Source organism: Oncorhynchus masou, chromosome 27 (genome assembly GCF_036934945.1).
Source record: "Oncorhynchus masou masou isolate Uvic2021 chromosome 27, UVic_Omas_1.1, whole genome shotgun sequence".
Taxonomy (NCBI): domain Eukaryota; kingdom Metazoa; phylum Chordata; class Actinopteri; order Salmoniformes; family Salmonidae; genus Oncorhynchus; species Oncorhynchus masou.
In genome coordinates, this window is record NC_088238.1 from 45,901,561 (window position 1) to 45,907,832 (window position 6,272).

Below are 6,272 nucleotides of genomic sequence, written 5' to 3' on the forward strand. Positions count from 1 at the left end.
GTTCTGCTCATAACTACCTTCAACAAATGTAAGCGTTTCTACACCACCAGCAGCAGTGAAAACAGGATCTGCCTACGGTTCTAACCCCATCTCACTTCCACACCAAAACAAACTAAATGACCTCTCCACTGTGTTCTACCGTCCCACTGTGTTCTACCGTCCCAATTTCTTTCCACCCCCACTCGCCCTGTCTGACTAGAGGGAGGCAATCTAATTCCACTCCCCCAGTCTGTCTGATCCCCCTTTAATCTCTGAACAACCCCCCCCAACAGGATCCCAGTTGCCTCCCAAGGCCATAGAGACAGCCCACTCCCACCCCATCATGACCCCTAGTATTCTCCACTAATCTCTAGTAAGCTGGATAACCCCACTGAAAGGGGGCATTTAATAGGTTGTGCTTTATGATTTTAATCAATACACGGGGGATGGTTTTGGGGGTGTACTCTCTCTTTCCCACTCATTCTGTTGGCATCTAGCACATTACAGTTATCTGCAATTAAGGCATTGCAAAAGCGCAGATGACTGCATAATTGATGAGATGGATTATGACCAATGATGCTCTCACCTGCAACTCGGTCACGATGTTCGGTACCCGTTGTCCCCGGCGCATGGTGGGGTCCGTGTAGAAGAACTCCGAGGGAATCATAACTGGTACTGATGGGGGGAAATTGTCCAATAGACAAATATTGGCCTTGATTCATTTGGGAGGCGGGTCTTAGAAAAATCGGGATTCGGGGATCAAAAGTGTTGATGAACATTAAACAAATGATGAGTCTAAAAAAACATACAGCCCTACTATTACCAAGTCAACCCCAAAAGTAAATGTGTAATTTGAAACCTGGCTAATATGTACCAAAAGGTAGCAGAGGGTCCAAGAGCTACATAGGCACCTGAGAGGGGTGGTGGTCCACCTGTCCTGTCCTCACCTGGCTGTTGGTGGGGTCTCCTGGGGTACTGGGCCGACCCCATGGCTGCCATGTACAGGGGCAGGAAGGAGGGATGGAGAAGGGTCCTGTTGGAGAATGGAGGAAGGACCACCTGCCTTGGGCTCTGTTGTTAGAGGAAAGACAACACAGATATTGGAATAAGGCAAAGGTATTGGCTGCTGATGATCTAATTTCAAGTATAATGGTCAAACAGTTGTCAAACACCAGTCTAGACGATGGTCAGGTTTTTGTGTCGTCTCCATTGACTCAGTTCATGCTTATTATTGTAGGCTACTACCACGCAATTAAATTGTAGTGTGTTGTTCCACATCTACTAAACTGTTACTTCTGTATCAGTCGGCTATAATTCTGGAAAACTCACATTGAACTTTGCCGAACCTCCATGTCTGTCGCTCATATCGCTGCAACAACTTTTCTATTTCACTACAACAAATATAATCTGAAAGGACCAGCAACGATCAATGCACAAAGAAAATAAGCTACTAAAACTGTTTTGGAAGCTTCAACTATTTCTAATGAATTAGCAACAAGCTCTTAAGGTACGAAAACATGTTCGCACAAGTTTTGTTGTTGATTGAACCACAGGCGTCATAGACAATTGACGCGCATTGACATTTGGTAAATGAGCATGGCGCTACCTGCTGGCCATATCAGGGAGTAATGATTCGTCTCTGACTGAATAATATATGTATTGGCTCCATCTGAATCCATTAAACCTACGTTCAATGACGTATACGACTATCAAGATGCATTGTTGATCAGTGAAATTGCATATTGCAACTGTTTTAAATCCGTGGTCAATTATGTTCTTAGGATAGGCGAGTATAAAAAAAAAAACAAGGCACCCATGCTGTCTGACTTTCCATAATGGGAAGAACACTGTGAAGACGTTGATCAAAGATATGCAGCTTTATTAAATAAATGGCTGGATTTTAATTCAGGTAAAGCTAATTAATTTAAATCGTTTTATAAAATATTGCTAACTGCTATAATAGTGATTCAATTTGTCTTAAATTCTATTGCGGGGCAGTGATTGGTTACCAATTGATTCATTCTCACCCCTCTTAAGTTTCCTTCTGTCAGTGTGACAGGAGAAGTTGGAGGCTCTGAGCTCAACATGGCCAGGCAGAGGGAGGATACTGAACATGTAGCCACATTGACCCATACTGCTTAGTGATGGGATTAACACCATCCGCATCTAGAAGAGGGAAAGGATTCAAAGCGTACGGTCAAGTCTGATTTTAAACTATTTTAGGTCAAAGCTTTACACGTAAAATGTATTGAAACAAAACCACGTCAATAAATGCATCATTACCTTACCAATAGCTTCGAATCGAGGTTCAATATCAGAAAATGCCAAGAGCGCAGACATACAAGACATCTATCCCGACATTCAACCTGAACAGTTCCCGAAAGACGAATTAAAGGTAATACCAATCAGGCTTCCATTGTTTTAAAAGCGTTATTATAAAACGTATCATAGGCTAGAAGAAGTATTAACCACCGTAAACCCACAAACACTGCAAGCAGTATAAAGGAAAAGGGACATTCTATACTACTCGTCTAGTTACATTGACTGCAGAGTATGATCCAAGCACTTCTATGTTTCCGTTCCACTCTCTGGATGATTCCGACTGTATCTCTTCCTTGTTGGGCAGGATATCAACCCTGATAACATGATCTTTAACCCATTTCGATATTAATGAAGCAAACAATAAATATAACGATTGTGTTGATCCAGATTCAAATTTCCTGAAATTTACCAGAAATAAGTGTCACTTGTGATTACTGCAATGTTAAGTAATTTAACAACTTGTATAGCAGTGTACCTAATCCCAAAACACGTTTATTTTCGACCTTGCGTTTGAACGTTCGCAAGGCTTCCTAAAAATACATGATCACCTTGGTCATTACCTTTCTTTTCTTAGTCATGAATGTTCCATTGTTGCCCGTTCAGAAAGATGGTTGACTGAAGAGACAACTATACTTTATGATATGTCTCATTATAATGTTGTTTGTTCACCACTGTAGAACTTCAACATCCGATAACCTTGATGTTGAATCTCTTTTCATAAAAATGACCTGTTCATTTTTTTGGTGGTAAAGAAGTGCTAATTGAATGCATCTATCGGCCACCCGATTCTGACATTGGTAGTTTCATTGATATCCTTGCATCAACCTTGGATTTGATGAATAATTAAAATAAAATGTTTTATTTTGGGTGATTACAACATACATTTATTTACAAGTGATAACCACTCACTGACATAAGACTTTTTGAATAATTTATACTCTAGCGATCTGTATTACCTCCTCTATAAACCCACGCGAGTGACCAGTTAGTTCACCTGCCGCCATTTTAGATAATATTTTGAATAATGTGGTTAATACAGGTATATTTTACATTGACATTTCTGATTACTTTCCAATTTTCCACTTGTCTTTGGCAGCTGGAAATGAACAGGTGGGAATATTTAGTAGCATTAAATGTAGAATATTTAACTACAGTAATTGTGAGCGCTTTAAGATGTTGATTGATGATATTTCTTGGAAAAAATAATTATAATCAGGCCGATGTGGAATCTGTTTACCAGACTTTAACTTTGGTTTACAGCCGGTCTCAAATAATCCAGTAAAAAAAAAAAAAAGTTGTATAAAACAATTCTCACAAATCCTTCTCCCATAAATTCTGCAATTTTACTCACCTACTTTGGATATCCCCCCAAATATAATTTACTAACAAATTCCAAGAATCCTTAAGTAATAAGTCAACTTGGAAAATCGTTTATCAACTGTTGTGTTCTACAAAAGGCATCTACAACAAACCCATCTCAATGTATTGTTGGAAATAAGACTTATAGTGACCCTGATGTTATTTAATGTGAATTTAATATATTTCTTTGGGCAGTGTGCCATCTTTCGGATGGGACATTAAACGGGTGTCCTGACTCTGAGGTGTGCCAGAGCATATGCAACAATTTCAAAGATTTTACTGAGTTACAGTTCATATAAGGAAATCAGTCCATTGAAATAAATTCATTAGGCCCTAATCTATGGATTTCACATGAATGGGAATGCAGATATGCATCTGTTGTTCACAGATGCCTTTTAAAAAAAGTAGGAGCGTGAATCAGCAAACCCATCAGTTTCTGCTGTGACCACCATATGCCTCATGCGGTGCGACACATCTCATAGAGTTGATCTGGCTGTTGATTGTGGCCTGTGGAATGTTGTCCCACTCCTCTACAATGGCTGTGCGAAGTTGCTGGATATTGGAGGGAACTGAAACACGCTGTCGTACACGTCGATCCAGAGCATCCCAAACACGCTCAATTGGTGACATGTCTGGTGAGTATGCAGGCCAAGGAAGAAATGGCACATTTTCACCTTCCATGAATTGTCTACAGATCCTTGCGACATTGGGCCGTGCGTTACCATGCTGAAACACGGGGGGGTGGCGGCTGATGAATGGCACGATAATGGGCCTCGGGAGCTCGTCACAGTATCTCTGCACATTCAAATTACCATCGATATAATACAATTGTGTTCATTGTCCGTAGTTTATGCCTGCCCATACCATAACCCCACGGCCACTCTGTTGACATCAGCAAACCGCTCACCCACAAGATGTCTACCATCTGCCCGGTTCATTTGAAACCTGGATTAATCCTTGTAAAGCACACATTTAATGGCCACTGGCATGCTGGAAGTGAGCATTTGCCCACTGAAGTTGGTTACAATACCAAACTGCAGCCAGGTCAAGACCCTGGTGAGGACTACAAGCATACAGATGATCTTCCCTGAGATTGTATCTGACAGTTTGTGCAGAAATTCTTCAGTTGTCTAAACCCACAGTTTCATCAGCTGTCCGGGTAGCTGGTCTCAGATGATCCCGCAGATGAAGAAGCCGGAGGTCACGGGCTGGCGTGGTGACGTGGTCTGCGGTTGTGAGGCCGGTTGGACGAACTGCCAAATTCTTTAAAACGACGCTTATTGTAGAGCCATGAAAATGTAATAGTCTGTCAACAGCTCTGTTGGACGTTCCTGCAATCATGCAAATTGCACACTCCCTCATAACTTGAGACATCTGTGGCATCGTGTTGACAAAACTACACAATTCAGTGGCCTTTTATCCCCAGCTGTTTAATCAGCTTCTTGACATGCCACACCTGTCAGGTGGATGGATTCTCAGCAAAGTTAAAATGCTCACTAACTGGTAAAATACATTTGTGCACAAAACGTGAGAAATAAGTTGTGTTTGGAACATTTCAGGGATCTTTTATTTCAGCTCATGAAACATGGGACCAACTCTTTACATGTTATATTTTAGTTCAGTTTCAGTTCTTATACCCACAATGCATTTGTCTGGAAAAAGTGGGTGAACTGCCTACCCTCTCAGCAGAGGCAATTCCACACAAACAAAACAGGTCGCCTACATGAAATATGATACGAGTTCAATTAAAACATTGGACACCCTAGCTCATGAGCTGTCCATAAGTTGAATGCTTGGACTTATATCATGCGACAGAACACTTTCCTTACATTTGTAATAAAGCGTTTGAATTAGAAAATTTTTTACAAAATTGCCTCCAACACTCTACTCAACAAACTGGATGCAGTTTATCACAGTGCCATCCGTTTTGTCACTAAAGCACCTTATACCACCCACCACTGCGACCTGTATGCTCTAGTCGGCTGGCCCTCGCTACATATTCGTCGCCAGACCCACTGGCTCCAGGTCATCTACAAGTCCATGCTAGGTAAAGCTCCGCCTTATCTCAGTTCACTGGTCACGATGGCAACACCCATCCGTAGCACGCGCTCCAGCAGGTGTATCTCACTGATCATCCCTAAAGCCAACACCTCATTAGGCCGCCTTTCATTCCAGTACTCTGCTGCCTGTGACTGGAACGAATTGCAAAAATCCCTGAAGTTGGACTTTTATCTCCCTCACCAACTTCAAACATGTGCTATCTGAGCAGCTAACCGATCGCTGCAGCTGTACATAGTCCATCGGTAAATAACCCACCCATTTTCACCTACCTCATCCCCACACTTTTTATTTACTTTTCTGCTCTTTTGCACACCAGTATCTCTACCTGTACATGACCATCTGATAATTTCACTCCAGTGCTAATCTGCAAGGTTGTAATTATTCGCCTACCACATGCCTTTTGCACACAATGTATATAGACTCGCATTTTTTGTACTGTGTTATTGACTTGTTAATTGTTTACTCCATGTGTAACTCTGTCTGCTCACACTGCTAAGCTTTATCTTGGCCAGGTCGCAGTCGCAAATGAGAACTTGTTCAACTAGCCTACC